The following is a 25,418-nucleotide window of genomic DNA, read 5'->3' on the forward strand; positions in this document are numbered from 1 at the left end:
GGTTGAAAAAGAACAAGAACTGGTGGAGGATGAGGCGGATATTTTTAGTTCAGGAAAATTGGCGGAGTTCCAACAGAAAGATGTAGAAATAAAACGGATATATCAGAAAGCATATACGGAAGAGGAATCTGAGAGTATACCAGAGTGTTATTACCGTAAAAGTGATGTCTTGATGAGAAAATGGAGACCTGTACATATGCAGGCGGATGAAAAGTGGGCAGAAGTTCATCAAGTAGTATTGCCGGTAGGGTATAGAAAGGTGGTGTTGCGAGTTGCAAATGAGGTACCAGTGGGAGGTCATTTGGGAATAAGGAAAACGCAAGCTAAAATCCAGAAACATTTTTATTGGCCTGGACTACATAAAGATGTAGTTAAATTTTGCCAATCATGTCACACATGTCAAGTGATAGGGAAACCTCAAGCAGTGATAAAACCAGCGCCCTTAATACCCATTCCAGCATTTGAGGAACCTTTTACAAGGGTCCTAATCGATTGTGTAGGACCGCTTCCTAAAACAAAAAGTGGGAATCAATATCTTTTGACTGTAATGGATGTGTCTACTAGATTTCCAGTGGCCATTCCAGTATGTAATATTACAGCTAAAAGGATTGTGGAGGAGTTACTTAAATTCTTTACTAGATATGGACTACCCACAGAAATTCAATCAGATCAAGGATCAAATTTTACTTCAAAGTTATTCAAAGAAGTTATGGATAGCTTAGGAATAAACAATTTAAAGCAACAGCGTACCATCCAGAATCGCAGGGTGCGTTAGAAAGGTGACATCAGACATTAAAGACAATGTTGAGGGCGTATTGTCAAAATTATCCAGAGGATTGGGATAAAGGAATTCCATTCGTATTGTTTGCAATTAGGGATGATACTCTCAAGATGAAGGGAAATAATGCAATTTCTTTGCATGAGCGGATTTGATCGAACAGTTGTGCAAAAGTTTTGTGGCGTGATTACTCCACTGATGGAATTGCTGAAGAAACGTTTTTTAAAAATTCAATGGGCAGTGGACTTTCAACAGGCATTTGACTGCCTGAAAGCTGTGATCACCAATGCTCCTGTATTGGAGAATTGCAAGGGACTCTGTGGTCAGATTGAACTAAAGTATCTGATTCTAAAGAGAAATGCCGAGGAGTAGAGGAATGAATGGATTGTGCAGAGACTTTCTTGTTCAAAGAGACTGTCAATCGAGAAGGATTTCAGTTGGAGGAAGAAGAACAAAGAAAATTTGACTATATTATTATACCTGTTTGCGTGTGTTGTTTTTTTGTGAAACAAACAAGTATTTTTACTGTGTGCATTTCTTGGTGGATGGTACAAAAGTGAAAAATGAAACCATCTTGAAGTTGATGGGGGGTTTTTTCTTGGGGGGCGGGAGGTGTCATGTGAGAATGCCTTTAAGAAATGGATGTTTAAGCAATGTACCTTTAAGAAATGCAGTGATGTCAGAGTGTGGGCGGTGCTGGGCTTTAGATCAGCCATTTTGCAGTTTTTTTTTGTTTCAGTTTGGAAAGAGCTGGGTGTGTCTGTGTTTGCAGTGAGCTGGATCTGCTGTGATCTCTGCCATGAAAGACTATCTCTGGATCATTTGGGTGATTTAAATTCATAAAAGTAATGCCTTTAACCTGATGTGTTTCTGTTTAAAGGTGTTAAGTCTCTCTTGGATGTTGAAAGGAATAACTGAAGGATTATTTAGTGTTGTAATATTTTCGGCCGTGTGTACCAAGCCGTGTGCTCGGAAAAGTAACAAATACATTAAAGGGGAAGGTTGGTTGAACTCCATGATACATTTTGGGGTTCTGAAAACGCCTCACCCATAACACTGGTTACGGTCCTGACCTCCTCAATGGAGTAGGGCAGGTTGCGGGCCTTGACAAAATGGCTTCCCCGGCGATACAAGATCTCATAATTATAGGTGGAGAGCTCGATCCTCCACCTCAAGATCTTGTCATTTTTGATCTTGCCCCGCTGCGTATTGTTAAACATGAAGGCAACCGACCGTTGGTCAGTGAGGAGAGTGAATCTCCTGCCAGCCAGGTAATGCCGCCAATGCCGCACAGCTTCCATAATGGCTTGGGCCTCCTTTTCGACAGAGGAGTGCCGAATTTCGGAGGCGTGGCGGGTGCGGGAAAAGAAAGCCACGGGTCTGCCCACTTGGTTGATGGTGGCAGCCAGAGCTACGTCTGATGCATCACTCTCCACCTGAAAGGGGTGTGTCCCGTCGACTGCATGCATCGTGGCCTTGGCAATGTCCGCCTTGATGTGGTTGAAGGCCTGGCGGGCCTCAGCCGTCAGGGGAAAAATGGTTCAGAATCAGGAAACCCATGGGAGAGCGATCCAGAAGGTCGAACAAAAGTTGTCCGAGCATGAGGAGTATATAACCGTGCTGGAAAGCAAGGTGGGGATGGTGAACGACCGCCAGAAAAGAATGCAGGAGAAGCTGGAGGACCTGGAGAATAGGTCCAGGAGGCAGAATCTCAGAATTGTTGGCCTCCCTGAAGGCAGTGAGGGATCAGATGCGAGGGCCTATGTGACAGACATGTTGGAGAAGTTGATGGGGGCTGGGGCATTCCCTCAACCCCTGGAATTGGACAGAGCGCACAGAGCCCTCGCGAGGAAGCCCAGAGTGAACTAACCGCTGAGGGTCATAGTGGTACATTTTCACCGTTTCATGGACAAGGAACACGTTTTGCGGTGGGCCAAGAAAGAACGGAGCAGCAAGTGGGAGAACTGTGAGTTGCGCATTTATCAGGACCTGGGAGCGAATTTGGAAACTGGGTTCAATCGGGCAAAAATGGCCCTCTTTAAGAAGGGGGTGAAGTTCGGGATGCTGTACCCAGCCCGCCTGTGGGTCACGCATGAGGAACGGGACATCTACTTTGAAACGCCAGACGAAGTATGGACCTTTATTAAAGAAATGAAGTTGGAGGCGAATTAAAAGACACTTAAGCCTTGGAGAAGTACTGTGGCAGCGATTTGTGGTGCTGGATTGTAAAAATGTAAGTAGTTCTATGTGAAATAATGGGCTGTGTGGATGTTTAAAGGTTGCTCTATCTTGCAGGGACCTTGTTAGAGGGGGGGATGGGCTTTGAATTTAGTTCTGTTTTTTGGGTGACTATTTTTCGAAAGTGATTGTCTTATAACTGTTTTCTTTTCTGTTGTTTGTTTGTTGGGGAATGTGATGCTTTTAAAATGTTTATCCATGTGGGGGGGGAGAGAGGAGAGTACAATAGGGAGACAGACTGCTTGGTGCCAGGGGCGGGAGCTATCGAGTGAGCATGGGTCAGCTGACACTCAGGTGCGTAGTGGGGGGTGGACAGGTGTTATGCTGGTGCTTGACTAGGGGGATTGGGTTTTTAGTGTTGTTGCTGGGGGGGGAGGGAGGGGGGAGTTGCTTTGCTGACAGGGGAGGAACTGTTACGAGGGGATAAATGGGAGGTCAGGAACGGCGACAGCCCGAGTGGGGACTCGAGGAAGCGGAGGGAGCGAGCTCGAGGCTGATCGGCCAGTCAAGAGGGCTCGCGTGTTCGCGCATTTGAGGGAGCTGAAGGCGGACATGTCAATGCTACAAGAGACACACCTAAAGATTACAGACCAGACGAGATTGAGGAAGGGATGGGTTAGCCAAGTGTTCCACTCAGGACTGGACTCAAAGACCAGGGGGGTAGCGATCTTGATCAGCAAACGAGTGGCATTCGAGGTAGGAAGAATCGTGTCAGACAAGGGGGGTAGGTACATAATGGTGAGTTGGAAGCTGGAGGGGGTGCGGGTGGTACTTGTGAACATATGTGCTCCGAATTGGGACGATGTGGAATTATGAGGCGGGTGTTAGGTAAGATCCCAGATTTAGAGTCACATAACCTGATCATGGGAGAGGACTTCAATAGTCATTGATCCGGAATTGGACCGGTCAATATCCAGGACAGGGGGGAGGCCGGCTGTGGCAAAGGAATTGAAGGGTTTTATGGAACAGATGGGGGGAGTAGACCCATGGAGGTTTGCACAGCCGAGGACGAAGGAGTTTTCCTTTTTTTCACATGTCCACAAGGTATACTCTCGCGTCAACCTTTTTGTTCTGAGCAGGGCGCTAATACCGGAGGTGGTGGATAATGAGTACTCGGCAATCGCAGTGTCGGATCATGCCCCGCACTGGGTGGATCTATGGGTTAGTGTGGAGAGAGGGCAATGCCCATTGTGGAGACTGGATGTGGGGTTGATAGTGGTCTGTGGGCGGGTTAACAAGTCCATCCAGAACTACCTGGAAACAAATGATACGGGGGAGGTCTCCGCAGTGACGGTCTGGGAAGCTTTGAGGCAGTAGTCAGAGAGGAATTAATCTCGATACGGGCCCTCAGAGAAAAGGCAGAACGGGCTGAGAGGGATAGGTTAGTGGAAGAGATACTCCAGGTGGACAGGAGATACTCGGAGGTCCCGGATGAGGGGTTACTGAGGGTTCGGCGGAGGTTACAGGTGGTGTTTGGGCTGTTGACCACAGGAAAAGCAGTGGAACAGTTGAGGAAGGCAAGGGGGGCGATCTATGAGTATGGGGAAAAGGCAAGCAGAATGTTGGCACACCAGCTCAGGAAAAGAGGCGGCCAGGGGGATAGGTAAAGTAAAGAGTAGAGATCGTAATACTGTCCTGGACCCAGCGGGTGAACGAGGTGTTTAAGGACTTTTATAGCAAATTATATGAGTTGGAAGCCCCGGTGGAGGAGATGAGGTAATTTCTGGATCAGTTGAGGTTCCCGAGGGTGGAGGAGGACCTGGTGGAGGGGCTGGGAGCCCCAATTGAGATTGAGGAAATAATCAAGGGGCTGGAGGGCATGCAGTCGGGCAAGGCCTCGGGGCCTGATGGCTACCCGGTGGAATTCTATAAGACGTATTCAGAGATATTGAGCCCACTGCTGGTGAGGACATTTAATGAAGCAAGAGAGAAGGGAGTCCTCCCCCCAACAATGTCGCAGGCCTCAATTTCATTGATCTTGAAACGGGAGAAGGATCCGGAACAATGCTGGTCATACAGGCCGATTTCTCTACTAAATGTGGATGCCAAATTGCTGGCTAAGATACTGGCCACAAGGACAGAGGACTGTGTCCCGGGCGTGATAGGGGAAGGCCAGACGGGATTTGTAAAGGGCAGGCAACTCAAGGCCAATGTTCGAAGGCTTCTAAATGTTATTATGAAGCCCTCAGAAGGAGAGGAGGCGGAGGTGGTGCTGGCGATGGATGCGGAGAAGGCTTTCGATCGGGTGGATTTACCTGTGGGAGGCGCTGGGAAGGTTTGGGTTTGGTGAGGGCTTTATTGACTGGGTGCGGTTGCTCTATCAGGTACCAGTAGCGAGTGTGCGTACGAACTGGCTGAGGTCGGCGTATTTTGAATCGAGGGACGAGGCAAGGGTGCCCCCTCTCCCCGTTACTGTTTGCTCTGGCCATAGAGCCATTGGCCATGGCGTTAAGATCCTCAAGGAACTGGAAAGGGCTGGTTCGGTGGGGGGTGGAGCACCGGGTCTCGCTCCACGCAGATGCCCTGCTCTTGTACATTTCAGACCCGTTGGAGGGGATGGGGGAAGTAATGCGAATCGTAGGGGAATTTGGCAATTTTTCGGGGTATAAATTGAACATGGGGAAAAGCGAGATGTTTGCAATCCAGGCAAGAGGACAGGAGCAGAGACTGGGAGAGCTGCTGCTTAGAATGGTAGGGAAGAGATTTCGATATCTGGGAATCCAGGTGGCCCGGAAATGGGAGGTACTACACAAGTTAAACCTATCCCGGTTGGTAGAACAAATGGAAGGGGACTTTAAGAGATGGGACATGCTCCCGCTATCACTGGCGGGGAGGGTACAGACTGTGAAAATGACGGTCCTCCCCAGATTTCTGTTTGTCTTTCAGTTCCTCCCCATCTTCATCCCAAGGGCCTTTTTCAAGCGGGTGAATAAGGTTATTTCGGGCTTTGTGTGGGCGGGTAAAACCCCGCGAGTGAAGAAAGTGTTGCTGGAGCGCAGTCGGAGGTAGGGTGGGTTGGCGCTGCCGAACTTCTGCAATTACTACTGGGCGGCTAATATAGCCATGATCAGGAAGTGGGTAGTGGGGGAGGGGTCGGCATGGGAGTGGATGGAGGCGGCGTCATGTAAAGACACCAGTCTGGGAGCATTGGTAACGGCACCTCTGCTGTTCTCGCCGGCCCGATACTCCACAAGTCCGGTGGTAGTGGCGGCTCTGAGGATCTGGGGGCAGTGGAGAAAATATAAGAGAGTGGAGGGAGCATCGATTTGGACCCCAATTTATAACAACCACAGGTTTGTACCGGGTAGGCTGGATGGTGGGTTCCGGAGTTGGCAGAGGGCAGGAATTAGAAGGATGGGGGATCTATTTATAGATGGGAGCTTTCCCAGCTTGAAAGGATAAATTTAAATTGCCAGCAGGGAATGGTTTTAGGTATTTGCAGGTGCGCGACTTCCTGAGAAAACAAGTGCCGGCCTTTCCGCTGTTGCCGCCACGGGGGATACATGATAGAGTAGTTTCCAGTACCTGGGTGGGAGAGGGGAAGGTATCGGATATTTACCAGGAGCTTTTGGAGGCAGAGGAAACTCCGGTGGAGGAGTTTAAGGGCAAGTGGGAGGACGAGCTAGGAGGAGAGATAGAGGCGGGTCTATGGGCGGATGCCCTAAGCAGGGTTAATACCTCCTCACCATGCGCCAGGCTTAGCCTGATACAATTTAAGGTATCCACCGGACACACATGATAGTGGCTAGGATGAGCAAGTTTTTCGGGGTAGAGGATAGGTGTGCAAGGTGCGCGGGAAGCCCAGCAAATCATGTCCACATGTTTTGGGCATGCCCGAAGCTCAGAGGGTTTTGGCAGGGTTTCGCTAAGGCAATGCCCACGGTGCTAAAAACACGGGTGGTGCCGAGCCCGGAGATGGCGATCTTTGGAGTGTCGGAAGATGCGGGAGTTCAGGGGCGAAAGAGGCCGACGTCCTGGCCTTTGCCTCCCTGGTAGCCCAGAGACGGATCTTATTAATGTGGAGGGACTCGAAGCCCCGAGTGTAGAGACCTGGGTGAGTGACATGGCTGGGTTTCTCAGTCTCGAGAAAATAAAGTTTGCCTTAAGAGGGTCAATGTTAGGGTTCGCCCGGAGGGGGGTTCGTCGACTTACTCGGGGAAAATAAAAAATGTCAGCAGATGCAGTATTCCAAGGGGGGCGGGGCGCGGATTGTTGTTGTATGGTTGAGGTGTGTGAAGGTTGGACATGGGGTGGGGGGGAGGGAATGTTTATTTTACCATGTTGATGTCATTGTTTTTGTTAACATGATAAAAAATTTCAAATGCCATGATAAAATATTATTTTTTAAAAAAGAATGAGGTGGTAACAGCATCGCCTTACATTCCATGTCAACCTTCCCACTGGACAGCACAGCCGCATCCCTGGAAGAAGGCAGAAGGCGGAGTCGAACATTCCCTCACTGGTGGTGCTGGCACATTAACGGATGGCAGCTGCAGCTGTCCATAGGCAGTTGGCAAAGCTCTGCAACTGACTTCCTGCATAACCCAAAGCTTGTGCAGCCTGTTCTGTGGGGTTGTGAGGACAGGATGTAACCATAAAGTCCAGAAATAACATCAAAATGTGGCTGCCCATTTCGCACTTGCAGCTTCTGGTGCTTATGCTATATGGGCGCATGAATGACTGGGTGTTGAGTCAGCCTACGTTTCGATATCCAAATAACACCATTATATTTATTGTAATTAACTGAAAACTGGCAGATCCTTCTAATGTCAACACACAGCTGAGCTGCACAATTGGACGGAGCATAAAATCGGTGCAACCTAACTCCTGATCTACAGTGGATCCAGCGTTGACAGTTCATCAGAATAGGGCAAGGCATGATTTGAACAGATGATAATTGGTAGACAATTAGATAATGCGTGAAATTCTCTGCCTCGCACCGCCGGTAGCGGAGTTCCCATTGAGGCGGAGAATCCCGCATTAGTGAAGAAAGCGATGCTGATCTGTTTCCGATGTTCCGATCCCAACCCGCCCCCCCGCCCCCCGCCCCCGATGCTGGCGTGGGGATCGAGGTTCGAGCCCAGCGCCAGCGAGAGGATGTAAATGTGTCACTAAGACGAGCAGGCCGGGCACCAGATTCTCCGGGTCGCGTGATTCTCTGGTCATCTGGGCCGGGAATCACGTGGGTGAGAATTGACAAGTGTGACCCTGATGCGGCAGAGCTCACGGTAGGCAAAGGGGGTAACTCTTTGAGGGAGTCATCCCCGTACTGGTGAGTGAAGGGGGGGGGGGGAGGGGGGTGGACCCGTAAAATCTTGGGGGGCGGAGGTGCTGAATTACGATGCCAGAGGAGATGTGACAAGACGAGGTTCCTCCCTATTGGACCGCCCGCTCAAAATGGCAGCCGGATAGCGGAATTCACTAGGGAATCCCTCGCATAAATTTACATGGCGAAGGATTGGGAATCGCTTTGAGCACACATCAGGTGCAATTGAGCTCCAGTGGGAGAACATAGTCCCCAAACAGAGCATGTTGCCCAATAACCATTGGGAAGAGTGTTCCCCCCCCAAAATTCACTGACTGTTGGTGCTAACTGCAACCTGGTAGCTTGTGTCTGCAATGCACTGGCAATACGAATCTGTACCTTTGAATGTTCTTAGATTTTTCATCACTTGGAGCAGATAAATCTTTCTCCGTGCCATCAGGGATTTTTTTTTGATTGATTACACCAGCATAAAGTGAGGGCAAAGAAAAATGAGTGAAGTACCTGTGAGTTAGAATAAAAATCTTTTCATTTCTTTCCTTGCCATATCTGTAATTTAATATTTTTCATCCTTTCTTGTTTCCTCTTTTTCACACTAAATACACACTCAACAAGAATCAAATATCAGTGTTTGAACACAATAAAATAAGCACCAGATAGCAGTCAGAGTGTTCAGAGTTTTATAAAACTGCAGCAAAATCTTGCGGCTCTTAAACTCAATCCCCCGGTTAATGAAAGCCAACACACCATACGCCTACATAACAACCCTATCAACCTGGGTGGCAACTTTGAGGGATCTATGTACGTGGACCTCAAGGTCCCTGTTCCTCCACACTTCCAATAATCCTGCCTTTAACCCTGTATTCAGCATTCAAATTCAACCTTTCAAAATGAATCACTTCACATTTATCAAGGTTGAACTCCATCTGCCACTTCTCAGCCCAGCTCTGCATCTTGTCAATGTCCTGTTGTAACCTGCAACAACCCTCAACACTATCTACAACTACACCAACCTTTGTGTCATCGGCAAACTTACTAACCCACCCTTCCAGTTCTCCATCCAAGTCATTTATAAAAACCACAAAGAACAGAGGTCCCAGAACAGACCCTTGCGGGACACCACTGGTCACTGACCTCCAGGCGGAATACTTTCCATCCACTACCACTCGCTGTCTTCTTTCAGCCAGCCAATTCTGTATCCAGACAGCCAAATTTCCCTGTATCCCATGCCCCCTAACTTTCTGAATGAGCCTACCACGAGGAACTTTATCAAATGCCTTACTGAAATCCATATACACCACATCCACTGCCCAACCTTCATCAATGTGTCTCGTCATATCCTCAAATAATTCAATGAGGCTTGTGAGGCATGACCTGCCCTTCACAAAGCCATGCTGACTATCTTTAATCAAACTATGTTTTTCTAAATAATCATAAATCCCATCTCTCAGAATCCTTTCCAATATTTTGCTCACCACGGAAGTAAGACTGATGGGTCTGTAATTCCCAGGGATTTCCCTATTCCCTTTCTTGAACAGGGGATCAACATTCGCCTCCCTCCTATAATCCGGTACTACTCCAGTGGAGTCTGAGGACGCAAAGATCATCGCCAATGGCACAGCAATCTCCTCCCTCGCTTCCCGTAGTAACCTTGGGTATATCCTGTCAGGCCCAGGGGACTTATCTATCCTGATGCTTTTCAAAATTTCCAGCACATCCTCCTTCTTAATATCAACCTGTTTGAGTCTATTAACCTGGTTCACACTGTTCTCACGAGCAACAAGGTCCCTCTCTCCAGTGAATACCAAAGCAAAATATTCATTTAGGGCCTCCCCCATCTCCTCAGACCCTAGGCACAAGTTCCCTCCACTATCCCTGATCGTCCCTATTCTCATTCTGATCATCCTTTTATTCTTCACATAAGTGTAGACCTCCTTCGGGTTTTCCCTAATCGTTCCCACCAGGGCTTTTTCATGCCCCCTTCTAGCTCTCCTCAGTCCATTTTTGAGTTCCTTCCTGGCTACCTTGTAACCCTCTAGAGCCGAGTTAGATCCTTGCTTCCTCAACCTTACGTAAGCTTCCTTCTTCTGCTTGACTAGAAGCTCCACTCCTCTTGTCATCCAAGGCTCCTTCACCTTACCATTCCTTCCTCGTCTCAGTGGGACAAAACTATCCAGCACTCGCAGCAAGTGCTCCTTAAACAACCCCCACATTACTGTTATACATTTCCCCAAGAACAATTGTTCCCACTTTATGCTCCTCAGCTCCTGTCTAATGGCAGTATAATTTCCCCTCCCCACAATTAAATACCTTCCCATACTGTGTTATGGGCCAGGGTTTAGAGAACCCCAAAGTGTATCATGGAGTTCACATCTTAGCAACCATCAATTCAAATCAACCCCCAAAGAATGCAACACTAAGTAATTCTTTAAGCTTTCCTTTTAACATTCATACGGCTTTTAAAAAAAACATCTCTAGCAGAAGCATATCAGGTTAAAGTCACTCCTGAAAACATTTATAATTCTGAATTCACCAAATGATCAAGAGATAGTCTTTTTATGGCAGAGAGAACAGCAGTACACCTGCTTGGTCTGGCTTCAGCTCCAACACAGAAAACGAAACTAAAACACACACTGCAGCCTGCTCAAAAACGAAAGTAAAAAGCTAACAGACAGCCCAGCTCCACCCACTCTGACATCACTGCAGTAGTAAACATCCATTTCTTAAAGGTACTCTCACTACAGATATTTATATACACACCCATTTATAAATACCCATTTCTTAAATACTCTCACATGAAACTGTCTGTTCCTATCCCTGTCCATGACTATGGTAAAGGTCAAGGAATTGTGGTCACTGTCACCGAAATGCTCTCCCACCGAGACATCTGACACCTGGCCTGGTTTGTTGCCAAGCACCAAGTCCAATGGGTGCTGTTTATTCTGATTAATAACAATAGGCGGGATTCTTTAATCCCTCGGCAGAGTGTCGACGCCGTCGTAAACACCATCGCATTTTACGAAGGCATGAACGGGCCGCTGCCAGGGCTAATTCTGGCCCCTACAGGGGGCCAGCATGGCGCTGGAGCGATTCTCGCGGCTCCAGCTGCCGATCCCGGTGCGAACAGTGCGCCGCAGGATCCGTGCATGCGCAGTGGCACCGGCGCCAAAGCGCACATGCGCAGTGGCCTCCTTCAACGCGCCGGCCCCGACGCAACATGGCGCAGGGCTACAGGAGCCGGCCCGTAGGAAAGGAGGCCCCCAGCCAGATCGTTGGGCCCCGATCGGGGGCCAGGCCACATCGGAGGCCACCCCCCCCCCCCCCCCCCCCCCCGGGTCGGACGCCCCCCCCACAGGCCGCCACCCGATCCTTCAACGCCAAGGTCCCACCGGCTCGGAGCATGTTAGAACGGCGCCGGTGGGACTCGGTTTTTGTCTTACGGCCGCTCGGCCCAAATGGAGAATTGCGGGGGGGGGCGTAGAGCAGCCCGCGACCGGCGCCGCGCCAACCACGTTGGTACCAATGGCGCCAAATCGAGTGCCGGTGCCGTGTCGGCGTGGCCCGGTCGCGGGGATTCTCCGGCCCGGCCCAGGGCTGGGAAAATCCCGCCCTATATGTTGCAGCCATAGAGAAAAACACAAATCTACAAAGTGAGGGGGTGAGACTGACACTGAGACAGTGACAGAGACCCAGGGTAATCCATAGAATCCCTATAATGCAGATGGAGGCAATTCAGCCCATCAAGTTTACACTGACACTCTGAAAGAGTACTGCACCCAAGCCACTCCCCTACCCTATCCCCGTAACCCCACCTAACCTGCCCATCTTTGGACTGTGGGAGGAAACCAGAGCACCTGGAGGAAACCCACGCACACATAGGAAGAAAGTTCATAGGGCCAGATTTTAACCTGGGTGCTTGATGCTGTGAGGCAGCAGTGCTAACCACCATGCAGTCCTTTTTTTAAAGTTTTACCCAACTGTCCTGTGGAAAGTTCCCCCTACCCTCTATAGATTGAGGCTTTGGGGTCCCAGGTTTGAATCCCACCATGACAGAAAGTGAAATATGATTTCAATAAAAGGGGAAATCATCTAATGATGACCATGGAACCATTGGCGATTGTTATAATCTGCCATCCTCACCTAGACTGACCTGCATGTGACTCCAGGCCTGGAGCAATGTGATTGATTCTTGACTGTCCCCTGAAATGGCCTGGCAAGCCACTCGGTTCAAGGGAAACTAGGGACGGCAATAAATGCTGGCCCAGCCAGTAATGCCCATATTGTGTGAATAAAAAACAATCTGTTTGTGGCATTGATAATCAGCCATTGACTGACTTACTGGTGACTCCTCTGTGCTAATGCTAGAATACAGGCTTTGCTACTCCTAATCATAATCATCTTTTTAAAATTCCAGTTCTAATTGGCTTACTTTTAAATGGAATGATTAACCCCCTCATTAGGAGATTGAAGATATACACACGGAGAGACAGGTGTTGTCAAAGGGCGTGATCGAACAGCCTCATTGCACTGACTCAGTGGTGTGACAAGACCGTTAAATCCCGCGAGATTTGTTATGCTCGGAACGCCTCACGAGATCTAACGAGACCTCGCGAGATGTCGTGATCTGGATCTCGTCCTCGCTGGGTGAGATGCAGATGAACAGATTTAATGAGCCAGCAGGTTCATTTAAAAATGTCCGTGCCTGATTAACGTGAGGCCCGGGAACAAACCCCATGCCTGGGAGACCTCATGTGGATCAGGTGTAATGGCACTTGGGCGGGGGGGGGGGGGGGGGGGCCTTATCCTCAGGCCATTGGAGATCCCTGTGTGGCCAGGCTCTGGGAAGGGTGGTAGTCTGCCACTCCTGTTCGCACCTGGGCACATTGGCACTGCCAACCAGGCACCATGGCAGTGCCGCCCAGGCACCCTGGCAGTGCCCCTCTGCATGCCAGGCTGTCAGTGCCAAGGTGCCCACGTGCCAGAGAGCGGGCTGGGGATGCCCTGCCCTTAAGAGGTGGGGTGTGGGGGGGGGGGGGTGCTCGAGGATCCCATAAGAGATAAGTTGGGAGGAGGGGGTTCCCAAGGCCATGGTGGGGTGGCTGAGGGGTTGAGAGATTGGAGAGGCATTTAAAAATGGTGCCCGATCTGTCCCTGCACTGATGAGCTAAGTTAGGGGCAAAGAGGTGCTCTTTTGTCTATTTTATTCAGCCTCCAGTGGTTGGTAAGTTCTATCGCCGTCTCCAAGCAGTGTGAGGAAGTGCTGAAGGTCTTTATAACAGGATACTTAGATAAACACAATTTGATCAGGTAGAGCCAACATGGCTTTGTGAAAGGGAAATTGTGTTTAATCTGTTGAAGGGTTTTTTGATGAAGCAACATCCAATGTGGGCAAAGGGGAACCAGTAGATGTGGTGTTCTTGTATTTTCAAAAGGCATTTGATAAGGTACACAAGGTGTAGGGGTAACATATTAGCATAAATAAAAGATTGATTGGCTAGCAAGAAACAGAGGTAGGCATAAATGGTTATTTTCTGGATTAGCAAATTGGAATTAGTAGAGTGCCACAGAGATTAGTACTGGGTCCTCAACTATTTTTTAAAAACCACGTGAATGCCACCACAGTCCCACAGAAATCACGTTCGGCGGTTGGCCAGAGAATCCATTTTTGCAGCGAAATCGGGGGTGACTCCGTTTTTCCGATGCTCCGCCCTTTCGAAAACGGGGTTGTCGAGGAGTATGCCGCACGCCGTTGGGGCAGCCTCAGGACGTCACCTGAGGCCCTCCCACGATGCTCCGTCCGAGATTTGCTGACTTCCCAACGGCGTGGAACACTCACGTTTCGTAAACCTGGCGTGGCGGCTGTGGACTGTGTCCGGCGGCGTCACAACCGGGAGGGGGAGCCGTCTCTGCTGGCAGGGGGCCTTCAGTGCAGGCTGGGGGGAGTGGTCCGGGGGTGGCGAGGGCGGCAGTTTTTGGCAGGCCGGGACTGCGCACAGCCGGCACCATGTTGTACCACTGTGCGCCTGCGCGGCCACGGACCCGGCCATTCTGCGCCCGTATCGGCAGATAAAGCCGGGGCTTTATGTGGCACGGCTGCCAGCACCCCACCAGGCAGAGCATCGGCGTGGGGGCGGCGCCGACTTGTTGGTCGTAAGACTATACGGATCCTCCAGATATAGCCGCAGAATCAGAGAATTCATCCCCTTTTCTCCCAAAGGGTCATTGGTGTGTGGAATACTCCTCCCCAGTAAGTAGTAGAGGCTGGATCTTTGAATTTATTCAAGGCAGAGTTCGACAGATTTATCCAAGTCAACGGAGTCAAGGATTATGGCGGCAGACAGGCAAGTGGAGCTGAACCACAACCAGATCATGACCTGATTGAATAGCAGAGCAGGCTCAAAGAGCCAATTGGCCTAATCATGCTCCTACATTCCTATGGATCATGTGAACCCAACTATCTCCAGTAATCCTGGCCCATATGTTGCATCTCGACGATGCACCAGAATAATTGAAGGAAAGCACCAAGGAAGCACAGAAAGAAAATCTAGGTTATTTTATAATGAAAATAGAATTGCACTTTGGTACTCATGGAGGTTATTTACATTCACATTTTCACACCTTGGCACCACCTTCCTTCCCTATTGAACAGAATTTTGTCTTTGGCCTGGTCTGGTGGGGGGAGCATCCTTGGTATTTACAATCAAATCCTGTCAGCGGAGGATTCCGCTCCTTTGGATGACATAAATGCGAAATGGGAGGCTGAATTGGGCCCTATTCTGGATGATGAGGTGTGGAATGAGGCTCATCGCAGGGTCAACTTCACGTCCTCCTGCGCTGGGCTTAGTCTGATCCAGTTCAGGGTGGTGCACAGGTCTTTTGACAAAGGCAAGGATGAGGATAGGTGTGAGCGCTGCTCTCGGGGGTCGGCGAAGCACACGCATATGTTCTGGTCTTGTCTCAAGTTGGTGAGCTTCTGTGTCTCTTTCTTTAGCACCGTGTCAGAGATTCTTAATATTAATCTGGGGCCATGTCAGTTGGAGGCCATTTCCGGGGTATCAGACTCGCTGAGCTGCAGACAGGGGTGAAGGCGGATGTCCTTGCCTTTGCCTCATTAATAGTCCAGAAAAGAGTTCTGCTTGGGTGGAGATCTTCCGCCCTGCCCAGTGCCTCAGCTTGGTTGGATGACCTCATGTCATTCTTGCATTTAGAGAAGTTCAAGTACACCATTAAGGGGGTCAGTCGAAGAGTTCTTTTTATGATGGCAGTCATTCAGTTCCTTTTTTTATTAATGTTTTTCTTGGTTTTCACATTTTATGTTACACATTTTAGTTCGTATGTTAAATTCCATGTTTCAAACCATTCATAATGCCAAGCAAAAGCAACCAAGGAAAGATTAAAATTTACATAAGAGTGATCAACAATACATTAAATTAAATGATATTGGACTGGATTCTTCGGCCGTGCCAGCCGCAAGATCGCCACAGGCGGAAAGGAGACCATGTAAAGGTCCGTTGACCTGGAGCGGGAACTTCCGATCGCCGGACAGGCGCGGATGAAGAAACGTGCCCGTGGTTTCTCTATACCTTGAACTGACCGATTGACAATGGGAATATATTGGCAAAGTATTCTTTGACCTCAAGAATGCCATTGAGTTAATAAACCCCCAAATTCTATGTTCTTTGCAAAGGGGTTTGGTTTTCCTCATAAAGATGCATTCCTTTTGTTACTCATATCTAGTTACTAGGTGGCAAAATATTGGCAGGGTTTCATCACGGGCTTTCGCTAGCTTCCAGTCTGAGACCAGCTTTTTTGATGGAGCTGATCCAAATTGCTAATTTATTACTGTTTGTACTGCAGTACACAACTCATCTACAAATCAAGTAACATTAGAGTTACGGCAGTGAAGCTGCCATTTCACTCGTTGCATCTGGAAGGAGTTCTATCCAGTGTTGTTGAGCAATTCCATATCGCTCCACAACATTTATATTCTGCAATTTCTTGGGACGATCGAAGTATCCTTTTAAAAATTTGATTTCTTGAAATGTCGATGATGCCGAGGTGGATTGGCAATCAGCACCACGGTCACCATTCCGGAATTGTCACGTAAATGCACGCCGACCTTTTGCGTGTATCTTCAGCTTGCACTGACTGGCTGGATTTTCATCAAATATTCATGTGGGAAAGGGTCCACAGTGGTCTATGGAAAGTCAACTATTCCTTCTCCGAGTTAAAGGAGCGGGCACAGAAGGCAATTTACAAAACAAATGGGAGATCCTTGTGAATACCAAAAGGTGAGGAATATGCAAGAAACACTTGTGAAAGGAGTGCTATGGTTGTCAGACAATGCACTCTACTCATGGTGGGTATTACAGATCACAGGAGTTGCATTAGCTGTGGCAATTATTTTTTTTCTTGTCTTCACTTATGTCTTGGAGACATTGATCCTTACTGTGTTGCTGGAAACCCTCCAGTAACATATTCAAGTGAGCACTGTATGCCAACATTGTCACTGAGTATTATCAGGTGATTTAAACAGAGGGAACATCGTACTAATGCTGTTCTCTCCTGACATCTAGAAGAGTGCACCACCAACCCAGGTCACCGGATAGTATTTAAGTGCATAAGTACTGATTGATATACGGTCTCAAAGTCGAGGTCATGGAACCCAGTGGTAACTGCCTCACTAACTAGAATCAGATAACTGAACACAGCTACACACTGAATTGATGGCATTCTGCTCTGCTTGACTCAGTCATTCAATTTGTACATTTTCTGAGACGACCAAGATGATGCCTTCGACACTGCAATTAATATTTGCTATATGCAGTGGCTATGTCAACAAGTTACCGTGGCGATAAATTTCCACACTATTTCACAATCCCTCCTGTGCCAACCAACTTGAGGAAAAAAATTCAATTTTCTTCACTTGAGTACAAGTTTGTCCTGATGCCAACTGCCAGACTGTATCACATTTGCTTCAAATAATGGCACCACAGATGATTGCCTTAGAATGGAAGCATTGTATTCCGCGCCTGACGTCAGTCCATGTGGTGCAATAAAAATGAATTACTTCAGGAATGCTTTTGGTAGGCAGAGTTAGACGAGCAGCAGGCACTAAGATCTAGTGATACAATTCCTGGCTGCTAATCATTCAAAATTCAACAGTTTTTCCTTACCTGGCCGTGAGCTTTAAGAACAAGCAGCCAAAGATGCTCATTGTAACAACCTGAAAGTTTTGGTAATGGTCCCACTCAAATTGTTAACCTGCCCTCTCTTTCAGATCCTGACTGGCCTATCGCGCATTTTTACTGTTTGCAATTTTATTTCCGATATCCAGCATTTGTGTTTTTTTTAAATTATCTACAACATTGATTGAGAGTGTATATGCACACTAATACTTTGTTAAAGACATTTCAAGATCATTAGGAATATCAAGAGTCGAGGCGTGTGCAATAAATGCTCGTTAAAAGAACAGCGCGGACATCTGAAAATGCACTCTACTCGGTGCTGGATATCATTGACCACAGCAGTTGCACTCTTCTCTTGAAGACATTGATCCTTTCTTATAGACTAATTGACTTTTCGATCTATTCAAAGGACATCTATAGAAGCTTCAGAAGACGTGCTAAAGATCTCAGAATAAAAAGCATCAGTAGTCCAGTAAGTGTATTTTCCCAATCTCAGACTGAAGGTTCCAGTTAGAATACTGCTCAATGATGAAGATTTGCGGCCTAGCATTTGCCAGAGCTTCAGTTGCAGGCATGCTAGATTGGCCAAAAGGTAACCACCCCCCCACCCCCCGCCATCAGCCTCTGCATTTCCCCTGTTCCATATGAATTGAGCCCCCCCAGGACCCAATTTGGAGAGGGTCTCAGGCTGGCTGGTGTTGGGTTCATGGTTCAGGGACACTGCCCATTTTATGCCAAGAAACTCATGTCTGGACCAAACATTTCTGGGGAAAAAGGAACTATCAAGGGAACTTTGGATCTGTCTTCACTAAGGGGGATGCACATAATCTTCGAGAAATACTAGGGGACAGAGGGTCGAGCATGAAGGCAGAACTGAAGGAAATCCTTATTAGTCAGAAAATTGTATGAGGGAAATTGATGGGATAAAAACCTGATAAGTCCCCAGGGTGTGATGCTCTGCATCCCAGAATACTTAAGGAAGTGGCCCGGGAAATAGTGGATGCTTTGGTGATCATTTTCCAACATTCTATAGACTCTGGAAGAGTTCCAATGGATTGGAGGGTAGCTAATGTAACCCCATTTTTTAAAAAAGGAGGGAGAGAGAAAACGGGGAATTATAGACAGTTAGCCTGACTTCGGTGGTGGGGAAAATGCTGGAGTCAATTATTAAGGATGAAATAACTGAGCATTTGGAAAGTGAGGACAGGATCTGTCCAAGTCAGCATGGATTTATTAAAGGGAAATCATGCTTGACAAATTTTCTGGACTTTTTTGAGGTTGGGACCAATAGAATGGACCAGTGATGTTATGTATCTGGACTTTCAAAAGGTTTTTGAAAAGGTCAGTGAGCAAAATTAAAGCTCGTGGTATTGGGGGTAATGACGTGGCTAGAGAACTGGTTGACAGACAGGAAGCAGAGAGTGGGAATAAACGGGTCCTTTTCAGTGTGGCAGGCAGTAACTAGTGGGGTACCGCAGGGTTCAGTGCTGGGACCCTAGCTGTTCACAATATACATTAATGATTTGGACAAAGGAATTGCATGCAATTTCTACAAATTTGCAGGGGCTGGTTCAGCACAGTGGGCTAAACAGCTGGCTTGTAATGCAAAACAAGGCCAGCAGCGCGGGTTCAATTCCCGTACCGGCCTCCCTGAACAGGCGCCGGTATGTGGCGACTTGGGGCTTTACACAGTAACTTCATTGAAGCCTATTTGTGACAATAAGCGATTATTATTATTATTATTATTATTATTATTATGACATTAAGCTGACTGGCAGTGTGTGCTGTGAGGAGGATGCAAAGAGGCTGCAGGGTCTCTTGAACAGGCTGGCTAAACGGGCAAACACTGGGCAAATGCAATATAATGTGGTAAATGTGAGGTTATCCACTTTGGTGGCAAAAACAGGAAGGCAGATTATCTGAATCGTGGCAATTTAGGAAAAGGGGAAGTGCAACGAGACCTGAGTGTCGTGGTGGAACAGTCGCTGAAAAATAGAAACATAGAATTTACAATGCAGAAGGAGGCCAATCAGCCCATCGAGTCTGCACCGGCCCTTGGAAAGAGCACCCAACTTAAGCCTACGCCCCCACCCTATCCCTTGAACCCAGTAACCCCACTTAACCTTTTTGGACAATAAGGGCAATTTATCATGGCCAATCCACTTAACTTGCACATCTTTGGACTTTGGGAGGAAACCGGAGCACCTGGAGGAGACCTACGCAGACACGAGGAGAACGAGCAGACTCCGCACAGACAGTGACCCAGTGGGGAATCGAACCTCGGACCCTGGAGGTGTGAAGCAACTGTGCTAACCACTGTGCTACCGTGCCGCCCCTAGGGATAGGAAGACATCAACATTAAATGAAAGAAGGGTGTTGTAGACGGGAACTGCACATCCCCCTCCTCTTTCCCCACTACCCTACAATTTGTTTCCCCTTCAAGTTTTTATCCAACTCCCCCTTTTGAGCGTGCCTATTGAATCTGCTTCCACTGTCCTTTCAGGCAGTGCCTTCCAGATCACAACAACTCGCTATGTTAAAAAAATTCTTATCATTCCTCCTCTGTTTCATTAACCAATCTCTCCAATCTATGTCCCCTCTGGTTACTTAGCCTCTTGCCACTGGAAACACATTCTCATTTACTCTATCAAAACCCCCTCGTGATTGTGAACGCCTCGATTAAATCTCCCCCATAACCTTCTCTGTTCTAAGGCGAATAATCCCAGTTTCTCCAGATTAACTGAGGTCCCCTCATCCCTGGAACCGAACTGATAAATCTTCTCCAAGTCATCATTCCTAAAGTGTAGGGCCCACAATTGGACACAATAGTCCAATGAGTTAAATAGTTTCAGCAGAACATCTTCACTTTTGTATTCTGCATCTCCATTGAAGGTTGCCATGCAGGTAAAGCAGGCGGTGAGGAAAGCTAATGGCATGCTGGCCTTCATAGCGAGAGGATTTGAGTATAGGAGTAGGGATGTCACGTTGGGCCAAACATTTCTGGGCCTTGGAGGAGAGCACAGTGACACAGTGGTTAGCACTGCTGCCTCACGGCGCCGAGGTCCCAGGTTCGATCCCGGCTTTGGGTCACTGTCCGTGTGGAGTTTGCACATTCTCCCCGTGTTTGCGTGGGTTTTGCCCCCACAACCCAAAGATGTGCAGGGTAGGTGGATTGACCTGCTAAATTGCCCCTTAATTGGAAAAAGTGAATTGGGCACTCTAAATTTATAAAAGAAAATACAGGGCCTTGGTGAGGCCACATCTTGAGTATTGTGTGCAATTTTGGTCTCCTAGTTTGAGGAAGGACATTCTTGCTATTGTGGGTGTCCAGTGAAGGTTCACCAGACTAAATGCCATCCCGGGATGGCAGGACTGACATATGAAGAAAGACTGGGCTTGTACTCACTGGAGTTTAGAAGAATGAGAGGGGATCTCATAGAAACATACAAAATGCTGATGGGACTGGACAGGCTAGATGCAGGAAGAATGTTCCTGATGTTGGGGATGTCGAGAACTAGGGGTCAGAGCCGAAGAATAAGAGTTAAGCTATTCAGGACTGAGATGTGAAGTTGTGAAGTTGTGGAATTCTCTACCACAGAAAGCTGTTGGGGCCAGTTTGTGGGATTTATTCAAGAGAGAGCTGGATGAAGCCCTTGCGGCTAAAGGGATCAAGGGGTATGGGGCGAAAGCGGGAGTGGGATACTGATTTTGCATGATCAGCCATGATGATATTGAATGGTATCGCAGGCTCGAAAGGCTGAATGGTCTACTCCTGCACCTATTTTCCATGTTTCTAAGAGAGCACATGACCCATACTGAGAGTTTAGTTGAGTGTTAGAGTCATGTGTACCAAAAAGCATCAAGACAGTTCCTAGCTTGTACCCTTTACTGTAGATTGTAAATAATTCTAAGAGTCACTAAAGATTCACAGTTAACCTACTAGGGAGACTTCATCAGACCTCCAAACTGTAACCAACACCCTGCAACATGGTGGCAGCTTATGTACAATCCCTACACCTTGCAGAAAATGCAGAGCAAAACTAAAACATCGGAAGAATTAGAATAAATTTAACAAAGCTTTCTGCCCTGAAAGGAAACCCCAGAAGCACAAGTTTAGAGGAACAATTGCTCCAAAGAAAGACTTGCAAGCTGAAGGCAGTGATTTAAAATTCATTACTAAAGACACCATTGCACCTTCTTTGGAATTCTAGTTTCAAATCCCAAAGCACAGATTTGGCAAACCTTTTTTTAAAAAGATATTTATATTAGGTTTTGTACATGATATTAATACAGGTATACACATAGCAACGCAAAACACAAGGGAACATGTGGAGAGGGGGTCACCCCCCCCCCCCTCACCTTCCAGCCCCCCACCACCCCCTTTCTTCTATTTTCTTCTTCTTTTTACAAAACAACAAACTAGGATGGAGGGGACATCTGGGTTGCGGCCCCCTAATGTTATTTTCATTTTTCGGTGCAGTTGCCTCAGCTTCGGCCATTGCTCGTTTCTCCTTCCCGTTCTTCATTGCTTTCTCTTGCCATGCTGTGGTTGTTGCAGCCGTTGTCTTCCCCTGTGCTACCCCCCCCCCCCGCCCCGTTTGTGTTCTCTTATCTCTTCCCCCTTCCGGCTTCCCTCTTTTGTTCTCCCCTCCTCCCCCGCCCACCTCCTTCCATACCCTCCTTCCTTTCCCCTCCCCCCCTTCTTCACTGCTGCTCCCCTTTTGATATACCATCAATTCACAGCGAGCCCATATGAACAAGTGAACGAAGGCTTTATTACACAAAGAACTAGCCTGCCAGTGACTTCTGTACAAATGAGCGCCACCCACTGGGCGCAGGACTATATACCGTCCCGGGGGGGGGGGGGGGGGGGGGGGGGGGGGGGGGCCGAGCCCACCAGGGTTCCAGCTCAATCCTTAAAGGTTAAAGGTTACACAGGCACCACATCTCCTGGTGAATATATTTCACCACACCTTTCTTTCTTGCTGGGTTTGGCTACCTCATTTTGCTCCCCCCCCCCCCCCCCCCCCCCCCGGGGTCATCCCTCACTTTACTCTCTTCTATCTTGTCCGGGCTGTAGGAATAGCAGACAACACACACTCTGACTTCAGGCAAGCAAAGGAATATCTAAACTTGGATAAGGCAATCAAGATAGTGAGGCCTGGAAAAGGCAATCCAGATAGTGAGGCCTGGAAAAGGCCATCTAGATAGTGAGGCCTGGAAAAGGCCATCCAGATTGTGAGGCCTGGAAAAGGCCATCCAGATTGTGAGGCCACAATGCTACTGTGCTGCCCTTTAGAACAAATTAGCTACACTATATCATTCTACCGTAATCCATGTACCTATCCAATAGCTGCTTGAAGGTCCCCAATGTTTCCGACTCAACTACTTCCACAGGCAGTGCATTCCATGCCCCCACTACTCTCTGGGTAAAGAACCTACCTCTGACATCCCCCCCTACATCTTCCACCATTCACCTTAAATTTATGTCCCCTTGTAATGGTTTGTTCCACCCGGGGAAAAAGTCTCTGACTGTCTACTCTATCTATTCCCTTGATCATCTTATAAACCTCTATCAAGTTGCCCCTCATCCTTCTCGTTCTAATGAGAAAAGGCCTAGCACCCTCAACCTTTCCTTGTAAGACCTACTCTCCATTCCAGGCAACATCCTGGTAAATCTCCTTTGCACCTTTTCCAAAGCTTCCACATCCTTCCTAAAATGAGGCGACCAGAACTGTACACAGTACTCCAAATGTGGTCATACCGAGCTACACATCTTCCAGTTCTGCCGCTATCAATGGGATTTCCCATCGAATCCACCCCACACTGCCGGGAAACCTGTTGGCGGGATGCCAGGCTGGACATTTACCCACTCAGCCGTCAGGAAACATTGATGTTACATTTTGATGATTCAAACATCTCAACAGCCCTGTTATTTGGCACTTGTGCAGGGAGTGCACTGCAAACGCCTTGAGACAAAGTTGCCATTCTGGGGAGTAACCTGTGATTTAAGTAGGAAATGAAGAGCAAGCCAATTTTAAAAATAATCAACTGGCAATAAGCTACCAAAGTTCAGAAAGAATGTGAAACAGGATACTGTGGATGCGGGATATCTGAAATAAAAATCGAAAATGCAAGAAATACTCGAGGGCCGAAGCGCCTGTTCTGTGCTGTACTGTGCTGTACTGTTCTATACTAAGTATGTCAGTGGAGAGAAACCATGTTAACATTTCAGGTCAATGACCTTCCATCAGAACTGGGAAAAGTTAGAGATGTAATTGGATTTGAGCAAATGAGTGGGTGGGACAAGGACAAAAGCAAATTTTGTGGTAGGGTGGTAGACTGGAGAGATTGAGGGCAGCATTCTAAGTTTCAGATATTAATTGTTGACGCCGGGACTGAAATGGTGGACTTCTACGATAACTAAATTGGCGCAGGCCCTGGAGCAATTATGAGCCATTAAAGGACTAGCACTGGCACCATGTAATTCCAATGAAAGACGGTGTCCAATTCGCTGAAGTCAGGATTGACACTCAAGAGGCTGACAAGCTGCAGCCGTATATTAGCACTCCACTCCCCACATGCACTCATTCCAACCGAGAAAATGGCCGCATAGAGAGCGGCACCCTGGTTTGCGGCCGCGGAGCTGGAGATCCTGCTGGACGCCGTGAAGGAGAGGTGTGCCACCCTGTTCCCTGGGGTGGGAAGGAGGCTGCCACTGCCGTGAAGGGATTAGAGAAGTCAAGATGGTCAATGTCACACTGGCTGCTCTCAGTGGAAAGATCAAGAGGGATAAGAGGCCAGAGGGGAGGGATCCATTTGAAGGGACAACACTGGAGATGTGCGAAAGGATCTGTTGAGCAGTGGGGAGATTCCAGGCCAAAGATATCGACATGGAGGCGAAGATGACAGAAGAAGAGCTCAGCATCATGCTGGGCTCAAAATTCATCAGAGTAAGTGAATAAAGCTGGGTCCTTTGCTCAGTTTAGATTGTTCAGCATCAGAGAGGGGAAGGTCAGAGGGAAATACACAAATACACAGTAAGAGGTAAATCTAGAAGAAGGCGTAAAGCAGAGGGTGAAAAAGGGGAGGAGAGGCCCTGAGAATTGGATCTTGCCATCCTTAACACCTGAAGGAAAGAGAAAATGTTTTTTGTTGAAACATTGGATGAGTCGAAGGATGAAAAGCAACTTCAGAGCAAGACAGCTTTGTCATAAAGTGAGCTGGTGCTGCTGAAGAGAGAGGTTGAGGTAGTTCATGTGGAAGTCCAAGGCACTGTGTGGATCTCAGGTTTCAGTAAGAACAATTGTCTTGGGAACATTGGCTGTCTAGGACATAGCTGTAATCATGGGTGGATCCAAAATATGAAGGGTGGAATTGCAATTGGAATTCACATGGAATAGGTTGGAGCCAGGCACAGTTGCCTTCCCCTTTCAGCATCATAAAGGGACCTTTCCCTGCAGGGTACCCTGATTCATTCCTCTGTTACCCCAAACATGCCATCTCCTTCTCACAGAAACTTTCCATGGAAACGCAGGAGGAGAGGCTACCTCCTCTTTCTTCACTGTCCAAGGTCCAAGCACTCATTGCAGGTGATGGGACGATTTACATGGACCTCTTTCAACTTATTGTACTGCATCCACTGCTCATGATGTGGGCTCCGCTACACTGGGGAGATGAGACACAGATTGGGTGACTGCTTTGCTGAACGCCTCCATTCAGTCCACAAGCATGACCCCAAGCTTCCGGTTGTCATGATATTCAAACACACACATCATGATGGACACACTAACAGGCAAATCAGAGTACACAACACCACAACCAATCACAGACAAGAACACCAACCACATAAAAAGCACGAGCACGACACCTGGAGGTCAGTAGGTCTGGGGAGAAGGAAGCATGAAAGAGCTGTTGAAACACCACAAGCAGGGAGCCCCCCACGTGCAGA

This window comes from Scyliorhinus torazame, chromosome 12 (genome assembly GCF_047496885.1).
Source record: "Scyliorhinus torazame isolate Kashiwa2021f chromosome 12, sScyTor2.1, whole genome shotgun sequence".
Lineage (NCBI taxonomy): Eukaryota > Metazoa > Chordata > Chondrichthyes > Carcharhiniformes > Scyliorhinidae > Scyliorhinus > Scyliorhinus torazame.